The 14,880-nt window shown below is 32.9% G+C and overlaps 1 pseudogene; it reads right to left on the bottom strand.

Annotated features, from left to right (window-relative positions):
* Positions 1 to 3,533: 3,533 nt before the first annotated feature.
* Positions 3,534 to 5,539, bottom strand: LOC131637940 (heat shock cognate 70 kDa protein-like; annotated as a pseudogene).
* Between the last annotated feature and the right edge of the window lie 9,341 nt (positions 5,540 to 14,880).

Genomic DNA, 14,880 nt, shown 5'->3' with positions numbered 1-14,880 from the left:
ACAATAAAAGGAAAAAAATTAAGTTATATTTAATTAAAAAATCATTTCAGATTTTATGGAAATTATTATAAACAATTTATTAATAAAATAATCTCACCTGATGACATGGATATATACATCATATTTTTGCCACCTCATTAAAAGACATGACACATCACCTAAAATGGATGGTGACCATGTAAATTCAAAGCCATGATAAATTAGGGGATATGATTCGCTGGTTTTGTAATAGGGGGACGCTTTGTTTAAAAAGTCTAAACTAGGGGGACCAAAAGTGTATTTAAGCCTAATTTTTTTTGAGTAAAGAAATACAACAATTTTTTTATTAAAAAAATTATTTTTTGACTTATAAATATCAATAAATTAATATATATATATATATATATATATATATATATATATATATATATATATATATATATATATATATATATATAGTTTTTAAAAAAATAATTTTCATTTTTATCTATAATATCCTTAATTATTTATTAATTTATTGACTTTTTTTTATCGCTTTGTAATAAATACTTATGCATAATTTTGACAAAAATGCAACTACTATGTTACTATAAGTTTTAAAAACAATAACTAAAAAAGAAAAAAAAATTCGTTAAAAAAAATAACATTTAAAAAGTAACAAAGGAAGTAATAATTAATAAAAAAAAGGCATTTCTTTTGTTTCTTGCCAACTTGAATTGGCCTTGTTGTTAAATATAGTCTGCTTTTTTTTTTTTTTTTGGATTGGAGTGAGTAGAAGTTAAAACCATTCTTTAACATAGACTCAATTTCTCACCTTTTCTTCTTTTAAGTGTCCCATTTTTGCAGGTTTATGGTATGTTATTTGCAGATGGCTAGGTGTATCCGCTGTTCTCCAAAGAGATTGTGTGCCTCATCTTGATCAATTTGAAATCTTATTTGGAAGCGGAAAATCTTGTTGCAACAAAATAAGAATAATATGGCTTGCATGTGTTTGGAACATTTGGAAAGCAAGAAACAATGAGATCTTCATGAACAAAGAGGTGACAATAGATCAAGTTTTTGAATCAACTCAAAGGTGTAAATGGATTTGGCTAAAGAACAATTCTAGTCAATTATCCAGTTGTGCGTCTCAATGGTACTTGACCCCTAATATCTTCCTAGCCTAAAAGGTTAGAATGGAGTTTCAAGGCGCTATTCTCAGAGTTCGATTCAGGGTCTTTTTCTATAATTTCGGGCTTTGGTGTGCGGTGGCTTAGAGTTAATCTTGTTGCAGTGCAGATGCAATGCCAAACTCTGCAGCAATTCATTGGGCTGGAGGCTTCGGATTCTGTGGGTTTGGCTGGAGCCTGGAATCATTTTTTAGTAACTTGATTCTCTCATTTGTAGGAGCATCAATGTTCTGTGCTTGTTTTTTCTTAATAAGCAATTGATATTAAACCGGAGTATAAGGGATACCCCAACCGATTACAAAAACGGATAGCTTCTACTACTCAAAACAAATGAGCGGTAGAATATTCTAAACGTGAAAATTACAATTAGATGCTAACTTAGAACTGGAACAAAGTCATTTCCAAGAATTAAAAACAACCTCCGACATACATTCGTGAAGCTAAATGAATCATTCTTGAAAATGATGCCATTACGCCTATTCCAAATACTCCAAGCCGTTGCTAACCAAATTACCGCAATTAGAGACCTCTTGGTTATATTCTTCACCTTCTCGAAAGCAAAAAGAAAACCTTCGAACTCCTCCAAAGATAATCCGTCGACGGGCCCAATCCACTCATAAACCTTCCGCCAAATAGCCTCCACAACTGTACAGCCCCCAAGCAAGTGGGAAAGGTTTTCCATCTCTGTAGAGCAAAAGACACAATCCGAATCGTTGTCGTCCATCAAAATTCCCCTCTTAATCAATTGATCCTTGGTAGCCAATCTATTATGAATTATCCTCCATCCAAAAAAGAGAACTTTAGGAGGTGCTTTTACCTTCCAAAGATGCTTCACAGCTTTTACAATAATTGAACTAAGAGGACCGGATAACTTTGCTTTGAACAAGTCATAACAAGATTTAACGGTGAAAACTCCGTCCGTAGTAATGCTCCACGAAAAAAGATCCTTTACGTTCTCTCTAGGATGAGTGTGCCGGATGCTGTCCACAAGGTCACCCCTAAAAAATCCGTCGTGTCGCTACTGTGCAGCTGCGAGGCTGCTGTCCCGGCACTGCTATCATGCAGAACTGCTGCTGCGCTCCAGAGCCAGCCATCAGCAGCCTGGAAACCAGCCTCATCTACTGACATTTGTCGTCACGAGATAAAGCAAACAGCTCTGGAAATGCTTGCGCTAACGGCTGTCCATCAGCCCAATTGCTGCTCCGGAAATGTTTGTCGGTCGAAATGCCGGTGTTTTCAACTGGAAGCAGCTTGGCGATTGGAAAGTGTTTGGTTTGGTGGCAATATCTCCCTCTGATAAATTGGAATTTGCTCATATCCTTCTAAGTTAGCACCCGTACGATCGAGGGGTTCTAGTATTTTTGTGGCCTGGTGTAGTTCTGGGTTCTAGTATTTTTGTGGCCTGGTGTAGTTCTGCTATGTCAAGGTTGGGTAGGTGAAATAGGGATTTCTGCATATTTCAACCAAGTGTTATGGTGTTTGGGTGAATTGTATTTTGTTGATGAGGATTGTCTACTGATACAAGCTCTAGCAGTGGTATCTTTCTGCTAGCAGTTGTATTTCTTATGCCTTTATTTATATAGATTCTTTTTGCCTTTTCTAAAAAATAAAAAAAAATTAAAAAACACTAAAAATAAAATGATTTCGTTCGGAGCATGATACGGTTTCTGTTTTGAAGCAGAGGAAGACTAAAATCATGTTTTATTTGGTTGTAGGTTTTCTTTATCAGTTTGGCACAAAATCTGTGAATGGATAGACAGTCACGCAAGAAGTTTCATTACGAACATGATGGGTAAGGCTGCAAAGAACAAGGTACTGGCGTTATGGGTGTCAACTTGCTGGGTTATATGGAGCAGAAGAAACAACATTCTATTGATGATAGTTTTTTTAGAGTTGACGAGGTAGTTAATAATATCAAAATTGTTTCTTGGGGAAGGTGCAAAAACAAATCATAGTAATAACATGTAACTCATTGTTACTATAAAGAGTCCCATTTTCACTACACAAAAGTGCTCATTGTCAAAGTACAGTCATAAGACACTCTCACCTAAAAGATCAATCTTTTAGGTTGAATTCTCTTTATAAGTTTTTGTGTTGAACTATCATCATTAACTTAAGTTATAAGACTTTATGCATGAAACAAACAATAAACTCTGATATTCTGTACTCAAGGAAAGGAAATCAACCGACTTATTTTTTTTTTTTGAGAAGGCTCAAAGAAACTTGTAAACTAATAATAATAAAATAAAGTCTAAATTAATCATAATTTAAATAACATGACTGTACCAAAATATTATCAAACCTTACAAAAGTAATATATAATGCCCTATTATTAAACAGAAAAGCAAACCTCAAAATCTGAGTTGTGAAAAAATAAAATAAAAACTAAATAGTCTTTGGTAAAATGTCTTCCATGGTAATATTAAATCCCTTTAGATGCTCCTCCAGAACATCTATTTCCACCTCTTGGTTATTCTCATCAACCAAATTTGTAATCACAGCCATTGCAGATTTGATAATCTCAATTTCTTGAGAGGAGAGCCTTTGATTAATATCCTGTTTCTTTAAAGCATTTCTCATTTTGTAAATGTAGTCATCCAATGCATTCAGCGCTTTGGCATTCCTTAGGAATTTCTTGTCTTCATTTTGGTAATTCTCAGCTTCTTGAATTAATTTTTTAATTTCCTCACTTGACAATCTATCTTTGTGATTGGTTATTGTAATCATGCTTGAAATTCCTGAAACATTATTATTAGCGGAAACGGTCAAAATACCATTTTCATCAATAGCAAAACAAACATTTGAGAGATGGCTGCCGCGAGGAGCTGGAGGAATGCCAGAAAGAGTAAAAGAACCAAGCAAATTGTTGTCACTGGCTCTTGTTCTCTCACCCTCATAAACCTGTATCAAGTCAGCGGTTTGGTTATCTTGAATTGATAGATATGATAATGTCTTCTTGACAGGAATGCAAGTGTTCTTAGGAATCACCACACCCATGATATCTCCGTATGTTGACCTGCCAAGGGACAAAGGTGTAACATCTTGCAGCACCAACTTTGGAACGTTCTTAACGTCTTCGCTCAACAATGCAGCCTGAACAGCTGCCCCATAAGCTACAGCCTCATCAGGATTAATGCTCATGCACAACTCCTTTCCGTTAAAAAAGTCCTGTAATAGCTGTTGTACTTTCGGAATCCTAGAAGATCCCCCGACAAGGACGACATCATCTACACTGCCCTTGTCCATCTTGGCATCGGTAAGACAACTCTCAACCGTCTTTATACACTCATTAAAAAGGTCCATATTCATTTCCTCAAACTTGGCTCTATTGATTGAAGAACAAAAGTCAATGCCTTGGAATAAATAATCTACTTCAATAGAGGCGGTAACAAGGAAAGAAAGTGATCTTTTTGCCCTCTCACAAGCAGTTCTCAACCTCCTCATGGCTTTTGGATTCCCACGGATATCGACTTTGCTCTTTCTCTTGAACTCTTCTAAAAAGTAGTTCACCATTCTATTATCAAAGTCTTCTCCACCAAGGTGAGTGTTTCCAGCAGTTGCCCTAACTTTGAAGGCATTACCCTTAATGGTTAGTAAAGACACATCAAACGTTCCACCACCAAGATCAAACACTAAAATATTCCGTTCTCCAATGCAACCAGTTCTCTTGTCAAGGCCATATGCAATTGCTGCGGCAGTGGGTTCGTTCATTACCCTCATAATATTGAGGCCAGCAATAACACCGGCATCTATAGTTGCTTTTCTTTGAGAATCATTAAAATAAGCTGGCACAGTAACAACTGCATTCTTAACCGGTATTCTAAATATTTCTCAGCAATTTCTCGCATCTTGGTGAGTATCATAGATGATACTTCTTCGGCATAGAGTTGCTTCTCTTGATCTTTATACTTAACTGTAATCATGGGTCGGTCGTCAACACCAGCAACGACTTTGAATGGCCATAAAAGAATATCATCTTGAACAATAGGATCACTAAACTTCCTACCAATTAACCTCTTAGCATCTGAAAAAAATAAAGAACATAGTGTAATTGATCGGTTGGTACCTGAACTAATATGAAAATTCTAAATAGAGCCATGAACTCAGTTATAAATAATGTTAATTAGGTTTTGGAACTTTAAAGGAGTAAAAGAATAGAAGTTTATACCAAAGACAGTGTTTTGAGGGTTGGCAGAAGCTTGATTCTTAGCAGCTTCACCGATCAATCTCTGATTTTCTGTGAAAGCAACAAAAGAAGGAGTAGTTCTATTGCCTTGATCATTGTGAATGATCTCAACTCGATGATGATCTTCCTGCCATACTGCAACACATGAATAAGTTGTGCCAAGGTCTATTCCTACGGCGCAACATCCTTCATGTTTTCTCTTCATATTAGAGATATATCAGTAGTTATTAGGGTTTCTTTTCTGAAAAAAAAGTTAGGGTTTTTTCAAAAGCAAAATACTCTCAAGCAATATATATAGTTGTTGACTGGATTAAAGTAAGCAAGACACAATCAATTTAAATTGATGCAAAATAAAAATATAACTGATTTGCCGATATGTATGTCAATAATTGTGCTTTGAAAAGATTATTTTTCAATAACGTATCTTAACAAATATTATTTGATCAAAGTCATGAATCATGATTATATAAATATTTGAAATATACTCTAATCTGATATATTTCTTAATTAAATTTTATTTTGTTTTATTGATAAAAAAAAAATCTGATGTCATGATGTTATCGCAGTCTTAGATACTGAAATAACACTAACAAATGAATTTAAACTAGATTGTGTCATGCACAAGGTGTTTGGGTATGTTGACCTATCTACTAACAATATAAGGAAACTAATGTCTCTATTAATTGCATTTAAATCCTAAATAAATCAATAGATTAGCCAAAATTTAAGAGCATAAAAGTCAATTAGACAGATAATTATATTAATGTAAAAAAATAATTATAAATTATCCAATTCAAATTAAATTGACCCAACTTAAATCTTAAATCTAATTAGAAAGCTAATTTTATGTCCCTTAATTATTTGATTTCTCCGTAATTAATGTACATTTATTTTATTCGATCACACATCAGAAATTTTATTGCTTTAACTGATAGTTGTATTGGGAGTTGCTGATTAATTGTATCGAGTTCCCCATTAGTATCTCTTTGCATCACTTTTTTTCTTCTTTCTATTCCATTTCATTTATTTTCACCTTCTTCCCATTTTTTTCTTCCTTTCATTTGCTTCCCATATTCACTGTTCTGCTGGCATCATTATTGTGATTGGAACTATATTTCCATGCATGCTGTGGCAATTTCTTTTAATAATAGAGCAATTTTTTTTAAAAGTATTTATTTTGTGATAAAAAAAGTATTCATTTTAATTTATATAAATTTCATTCAATACATTTTATTATATATTTAATATTTACGCAAAATATCGTTAATTTCATCTATTCACTTTTAAAAGTTCAAATTAAAAAGTTCAAATGTGACGGTAAGTGTCATACCCCAAAATTTGCCTATCATATTTCAATGGATTTTGATCAAGGCTATATTAGAATTAGGCTCATTTACCTGTCTCCTAAGCAACAAGCCTTCAACTAGGGTTTTGAGTCTCTCCAAGTATAATAAACTTCTGATATTTCAAATGGACTTCATGGCCTCTCAAATGCCTCAAAAGGGTCCTCATGCCAATATTCAAACTCTGATTCACAAGATTGCCTAGACAAAAGCTCAAATAGTCAACAGTCGACTAGGTTGACCTAAAAGTCAAACTATGGTCAAAACACAGTCAAAGTTCTTGGTTTTTGGTCAACTTCAACATTCTAATGTTAGATTCATCATTTGATCAAAGGTTGATCATGATTCATCAAGGAGAGTTCAGAAATCAACAAAAGTACAAGTTACTAAATTAGGGTTTCTAAGTAAAAGTCAACCCAACTTTGACCAGCCATAACTTTCACATGGAACATCAGAAGTTTTCTATCCAAAGCTCATTTTGAAGGAAATTGAATTCCCTACAATTTTGTCTCTCACAAGCCAAGGCCAGAAATGCACCATTTGGGAGATATGAGCCAAAACATTACAGGTCCTTCTAAAAGATCGCAAAAAGTCATTTTTTTTCAAAGCTCATAACTTGAACATGGTAGACTCAATTGAGATGAAACCAAAATGAGCTTTTAAAGGACTCTTTAAGCTTTCCAAAAAGTCCTATATTATATCCATATGATAAATATTGGATGAGTTATGGCATGCGCTAGTTGGTCGATTTTCTAGAAAAGTGTGAAACCCGAATCACACAATTTTGCATTTTTGAACTAAAGGGCCTATAATTTTAGATCACCCACGTGATTCCCAGCTCAAGAGAGGCCCATTGATCATATTAATTTTATTTCATGATTTTATCTTATTTATATTTGATTTTTATTCATTTAAATTCAAATTAAATCAAATAAAATCACAATTTTATGAAATAAAATTATGATCCATCCATCAATTATTTATTCCAATCAAGATCATCTAAGGGCTAAGAATACATGGAAAATATGCAAAGAATAGAGATGGACTCAAAATAGAAAGATTGGGATCAAAAATCAAAATCAAATATTTTTTAATCAAACACTTGATTCCTTCCCAAGCTATTAACCCTAATTCTCACTCTTATAAATACTCCAAGCCATTCATGCAGTAGGGGACGAAAAGATAGAAGGGAGAGCTAGGGTTTCTCAAAGGCAAAAAAAAAGAAATAAGGCAAACTTGCATTCCTTGTTGAAGACAAATCCAGGAGCATACGGACACTCTATTATACTTCTGGGGTATTACACAGTAGACCTGAGTAATTGGTAAGCCTTGATCACGTGTAAGAACTCATATATCATGATTAACAATTTCATGCATTTTCTTCAATAATGTTTCTTGCTTGCTATTGAATTTTAACGTGAACTAATGATATGACTGAGTTTCTGACATCAATTAGACAAGATATGAACCATCGAATCTGAGTTTAAGCGCAAGAATCAAATCTCGCCATGGTTAGGGCATACGAGTTCATGGCCATCGTTTACGTATTTCCAGGGGTTTTCAATGAAAACGGGCCTCACCAATTGATTCAGGAGGGGATTTTACATATATCTGGGTCGTTCTTTGTTTTTGTTAATGTTTTTTTGTAGGTTTTTAGAGTCGAAGGTTTTTTCGCAAGAAATTTTGCAGCAAGATTCGAATCTAAATCCGCAGCAAACCTAGGGCGCAAGAGGTTGAAGATGAAGGCTGGATACTTGGGTTGCAGACTGCGCGCGTGTGTACTCCTCATTGGTCCGTCGAACAACGCACTCTCTCTCTTCACGCGTGGCACACATCCCATGGCTGGTCAATGATTCAACTCTTTCTCTCTCCCAATCTCATTGGTTCGCTGGTGGTGAGTGGGCCCAGGTTTGATTGTTTTCAGATTTTTTCTATTAAGCATTTATTCTATATTTATTTGTTGTTGCTTATATTATTATCAGTTTATTTTTTCTATTAGCATCATTGGTAAGGGAAGTGGTCTAGTAACATTAAAGACCTGGGTTCGAGCCAGGAATTACACAATTATTTTTTCAGTTTATTTACTTACAGATCTAGTGTGTTGCTCCCACGCAATACTCCGGTAGACCTTCGCTCATCGCCCTCAGATCACCTGCCAGACCCATCCAACGCGTCAGAAGCTGCCAGTTCACCATAGACCTTCACAAGCCATACACACAGGATCTAGAGCTAAGTTCTTTATCTTTTTGTTTATTTCTAAATAGTTTTTAATTATATTTTTGTTTTGTTTTACACTTAAAAACTTTTTCTTCTCTTTTACCCTAACTCTTTTTTTATTAAAATTTGTTTAAATAAACATAATTTAGTTAAAATATTTTTAATTAGGATTTTAATTTTAATTAAATTATTTTAATTAGGGTTCAATAATTTAGGTTTAATTTTAATAATCCACATTAATTTTTAATCAAATTAGGATTTAGGTTTTTACTAGATTAATTTTGGTATAATTTTAAACCTTAGTCCGTAGGTTTCAACCTTAGAATTTCTTTAACCTTAAGTAACCCTAGGATCCTCAGGTAGGTGTTATCCACTAACGCATTTTTAAGTCTTTTGGGTCACAATAAGTTTTCTTGAATAAACCTTTTAGGTTCAGGATGGATTGGGGTTTGTAAACTTTTTAGGGTTTGTAGATTTTTGATCAATTAAGGTTTGTAGATCATTCATACACTAAAAATTCTTTTCTTTTGTGCAAATTTTCAGAGTTACCCCAGTATCCTCCGATTACGCGCCATATCGGATCAAAAGCTAAGTTTTTAATTCTTTTCCTATTTAAATGTTATTTTACTGTTATTTTTGCCTCTTTGCCCAAAATAAGGTTTGCCTCGAATAGTCAATGAATCCCTCCTACACTCACCCTATTATTTTTTCTTTTAATTTTCAGAGTCGATCAAGGGTTCGAGGAAGATCAAAGTGTCCAAGGATGTTTAAAACTAATTATTGATCCCTCTTATTTTTCCGCCTTTTAATTTCCCCCATCCCCGCAGGTGTTTATTGTAATAGCGTAGGAAATTTTATTTCTGCTTTTATTTTATTTTATTTTATTTTTAATGCGTGGTTAGTAATTTAGGGAGTGATAACCATGAATTGAACGTAGATCACCTAATTACAAGATAAATGTCATCGAAGTTAACCACATGATTGTGCGCCCACACACCTTTAGGGTAACCCTTCTTGTTGCCTGTTGCCTTATATTGTTGCCTTATTGCCTCTAAGTATACTAAATAGTCAAGTCCCTCGATTCCGAGGATACCTAAAGCAATGTTGCATGTTGCCTTCAAAGTTATTGAAACTCCCTCGAGGTTGCCTTATAAAGAATAATTGTCCCAATTGCTAAGGTATCCTTGCATGATGCCTAAAAATATAAAATGACTATTATATCCTTCCCTTAGACTAGGCCCTCTTTATGGCATGGGACAGTCTTGTGGCGAACGATTATTCTCGATGACCCTTAAACATCCAATTGAAAGACTTCCTACCCTCTTATGGTATGGATAGACCCTTTCGCCCTAAAAAGCTAAAAGAACAAATTTCAAAACCTAGGGTAGTTGCTACTAATTGCTTGCTCTAAATTCAAATCAAAATATTTTCCCACTCTTTTCAAATACTTTCAAAACAAGGCTACGCTTATTTACAAGCTAAAGTCCTTAACGAATCTTTTTCTATTCACACCCCACTTTTCAAACAATTCAAACATTTTGAAAACAAAGTTAGCCAAGCAATTAAGAGCCCATGGAAAACCATGGATGCAAAGGGTGCCTTGCACCTTCCCTTTGTATAACTTACCCCCCGAACTCAAAATCTTTTTAAGGTCTTTCCTGTTCTTTTAGCCTTTCCAATTGGATAAAATAAAAGTCGGTGGCGACTCTTGCTTACCGCGACATTTCAAATAAAGTCAGTTCATCGTATTACAATAAGACAACTTAACATGTAAATTAAAATACATATGATATTATTAAAAAATTAATAAACAAAATCACTATTAAATTTATTGATAATTTTTTTTTAAATATATGAAAAAGTTTAGGTGTGTTTATATTAAGAAAGCATAGTGTATATTTTAAAACCGTGTTCTTAATTCTAAAATAATTGTCTTATTTGTAAAAGTACCTCTTCATATTTGAATTGGCCCCTTAAACTGATTTGATCCCATAATTTGTATTTTAAAATAATTCATGTAAAATTGGATCAAAGTACATGTCAGGCAGATAATTTGTTATTCACATTATTTGAATAATCCCATAATTTGAACCCATTAATTAGTTATTAACAATATTATTAGTGTTTATCAGATGACGAGATATTTACTGTCATGATGTTATTATTGCCCAATTTATTATCTCAAAATACCCCTTAAATACATTTGCTCTTTCGTTTTTTATACTCATGACAGTAAATATGCAATAATTAATTTGTTATCCGGTAATAAATAATAATATTGTTAATAACAAATTAATGGAATCAAATTATGGGATTATTTCAAATTATGTGAATAACAAAATATCTACCCTGACATGTACTTTGATCCAATTTTAAATGGATTATTTTAAAATATAAATTATGAGATCAAATCAGTTTAAGGGACCGATTCAAATGTGAAGAGGTACTATTACAAATAAGACCATTATTTTAGAATTAAGAATACAATTTTAAAATATGCACTATGCTCTCTTAATATAAACACACCTAAACTTTTTCATATATTTAAAAAAATTGTCAATAAATTTCATAGTGATTTTGTTTATTAATTTTTTAATAAAATTAATTGTTTTAGATTATTGTTAATCTTTGGAGAATAAATTATTTTTTAAATGCACATTCCTAACACTAAATTAAAATATATCATACATTGTCTTAAATTGATCTATGTTAATTGGTTTTAAACCGAAATACATACAAATATGGAGATTTATTATTGATTCATTTGATTTTTCCATCTTTAAAAATAAATTGTCACAAAAACATAGAACATTTATTATTAGTTAATCCGATTTTACATATTTTTAATAAATTCAAATGATACGATTTTATAATCTTAGAAATGTTATCGTCAAAATAAATTCTTTCTATACTTGGCTAGTACCTTTGATTTTTTATTCTATAAAATCATTGTTAAAAATAGCTATAGTATTGTATCAAAAAAAAATTATAGCATTAATATTGTTTTAATGACAATATGTTATCATTAATTTTAAAATAAATACTATTTTAAAAATTACACTTAATTTTAATTTGTAAAATTTCCTTAAAACTATTTTTTAAACTCTTTATTTTATTTATTGCACCCTATTTTCTTATGCAATTTAATATAAGGGATAGTCCAACCGAATACAAAACGAAAAACTTCTACTACTCAAAACAAATGAGCGGTAGAATATTACCATGAGCATGCTTGGACATTTAAAAAGCAAAAGATATTAACAAATAAGACTATAAACTCATGATGTTATTGCCCACTTTATTATCTCAAAATACCCTTTTGTAGTCTCATTTGTTAATTTCTTTTGCTTTTTAATTGTCCAAGCATGCTCATGGTAATAATGATGAAATTAAATTGCATAAGAAAATAGGTTTCCAATAAAATTTTTTTTTATGGTATTTTTTGTCATATGACTTGTCATTTTGCCCATCTGATTCCTCTTTTTATTCGTTGTTTATCATAGTTACGTAGATCCGCATCGATTTCATGTTTTTCTCTTCCTTATCTCTCTTTGTATACAACATCAATAAGAAAAAGAATGAATCAGAGTGTAATTAAAAATGGAGAAAAGGGTGTCGCAAAAGGAATCAAACGATTTTGATGATAAAGGCAGTAGTTTGTGCGGATCTTTTGCCGACAACGTGCATGTATTCGGGGGGAAGTTGTGGATGATGACAAATTCAGTGGCTGAGGGTGGAAACTCTGTGTTTGGCTTTCCAGCGGCGGCATGTTTGGATTTCCAACGATGAACCACGGTTCTACGTTAGCCGACGTGATTTCTGGTGGCAGTTTGAGGGCGGTGCGGACAAGATACTCCATAATCGCGTAAAAATATGAAAGCAGCAATCGAAAAAATATACTTCCCTTTATCTTTTTTTCCTTCGATTTCTTCTCTTCTTCCCATTTTCTAAGATACTGAGTTGTTGTTTTGTTTTGTTTTCTTTGCTACCAATTATTGTGTTATTGGTTGTACAGGTTGTTGCTAACAATATTTAATGGTGTTGGTGTTTAACGTTGATGAGCTATTGTGTCCCATTTTTCAAGATATTGAGTTGTTGTTGTTGTTGTTTTGTTATCTTTGCTACCGGTTATTGTGTTATTCGTTGTACAGGTTATTGCTATGAGTATTTAATGGGGGTGGTGTTTAACGGTGATGAGCTATTATGTTGTTTGTGGTGGCTATGGGATGATTGAAGATTTTGTTGAAGATTTGAAAAATTGCAATGCAAATTTTGGTTTAGATACGGTAAGGGTCATAATGAAGGTTGGTTCAGAGATGAATTTTTGTATATTTTGAAATTGTTGTTTAACTTAAGATATTAACACTTTTATTCTGCAGCCGTATAGTTAGGTAAATTACAACTTAAAATATTAACACTTTTATTTTGTAAGGATACGGTGTATTTTCTCTCGTAATGTAATTGGTTGATAATTTTTTGTTTTCTTTTGGGGCGCTCTTTCGCTCGTGTAAATGGGTTGGAGAACCCTTAGTTATCCTTTTAGTGAATTCTTGCTTTCTAAGACCATCTCCAATGGTAGTTCCTTCTAATAAGTTCTCCACCTAGACATGCCACATCATAGTACCATTGCATTGCAATGCAACTATGAAAAAATTGTGGTACCCAATCAAATTAGTTTATGAGGTAAAGTTGTGGGCCCAATAATAACTTTTTAGAATTATACAATTAAAATAAAAATTATAAAAATTATTTTAAGATGATGTGGCTAGTGGGACCCATAAAGAACCCAAAAATGGGTTGCACCATAAAGAACCCAAAAAAGTTAGGTAGATTACAACTTAAAAAATAATAACAAAATCACACACATAAGTGTGTAAGGAACCTAATGTATTTGCTAAGTGCTTTCATTGTCAAAACCATATGGATTTTAGATGTATTTTAGCTTAGAAGATTTTACTATAAAATTGATTAGTTTCAATATTAAGTAATTTGCAGTCTGCAATTTTGTTGATTTACCTTATACTTTTTAATGTTTGAGATATTCACTTTCTTGAGAATAATTATTTGATATTTCAGGTTTATTTTATCATTTTTCAATTTGAAAAAAGTATTTATTTTTCAATTTTTTAAATATTAGTGCTTACTGTGATGTTTTTAATTCATGATTTATTCTTATATATAAAATCCTCAAAATTTTACATCATGTAAGTTTGTACTTGAGAAGATAGAATCCTCTGTAATGGCGTGAATATACCGAAGATATATAGACAAGAATAAACTTAACAGATTTCATTCATCAAACAAAACTCAATATAAGGAGGTATCATATTAAGGAAACTACGCCTAGACCAAGAATTGGCAACCTTAGTTAACGTATGGGCAACCGAATTCACATGGCACTTAATGAACTTTACCTCAAATTTCGGAAAAAAACATAACAAATTCTGAATAGACTTAATGATAAAACTAAATTCAGAGGAGCCAACATGTTTGGCTTTAATAAAATTGACGACAAATTGACAATCACTTTCAAAGGTAACATGAGAGAAATGGGATGAGATGGCATGTTGGATCGCTTCCTTCAAAGCCATGGCTTCAGCTTCAAGGACAGAAAAAAAACCACATCCCAAGAAACACCTGCTCTGATGAATCTCCCCAAATGATCTCTAAAGAACCACTCTCTATTAGTAGTACCACGAACACACATGTCACCCCCATCACATTGGCTAAATCCTCTTGAGTCGACACACTCAAATTACGGCTAAAAAACACTTCGGACTTAGAAAGGTTGATCACTTGACCCGTCGCCTCAACATAAATTTTAAGGATTTCCATGAGATTTGACACCTCCACTATATTTGCCCTGCAAAAAAGAAAACAGTCGTCAGCAAAAAGCAAGTGGGACACACTGGGTACCCCCGTGCAAATATGTGGTCCATGGAGATCTCCGCGGGAAACACCTCTCCTGATAAAAGCAGAGAGGCCT

The sequence above is a fragment of the Vicia villosa genome, unplaced genomic scaffold, assembly GCF_029867415.1.
Source record: "Vicia villosa cultivar HV-30 ecotype Madison, WI unplaced genomic scaffold, Vvil1.0 ctg.002117F_1_1, whole genome shotgun sequence".
NCBI lineage: Eukaryota > Viridiplantae > Streptophyta > Magnoliopsida > Fabales > Fabaceae > Vicia > Vicia villosa.
The sequence above is the reverse complement of the archived record's forward strand: the minus strand, read 5'-3'. Positions and strand labels throughout refer to the sequence as shown.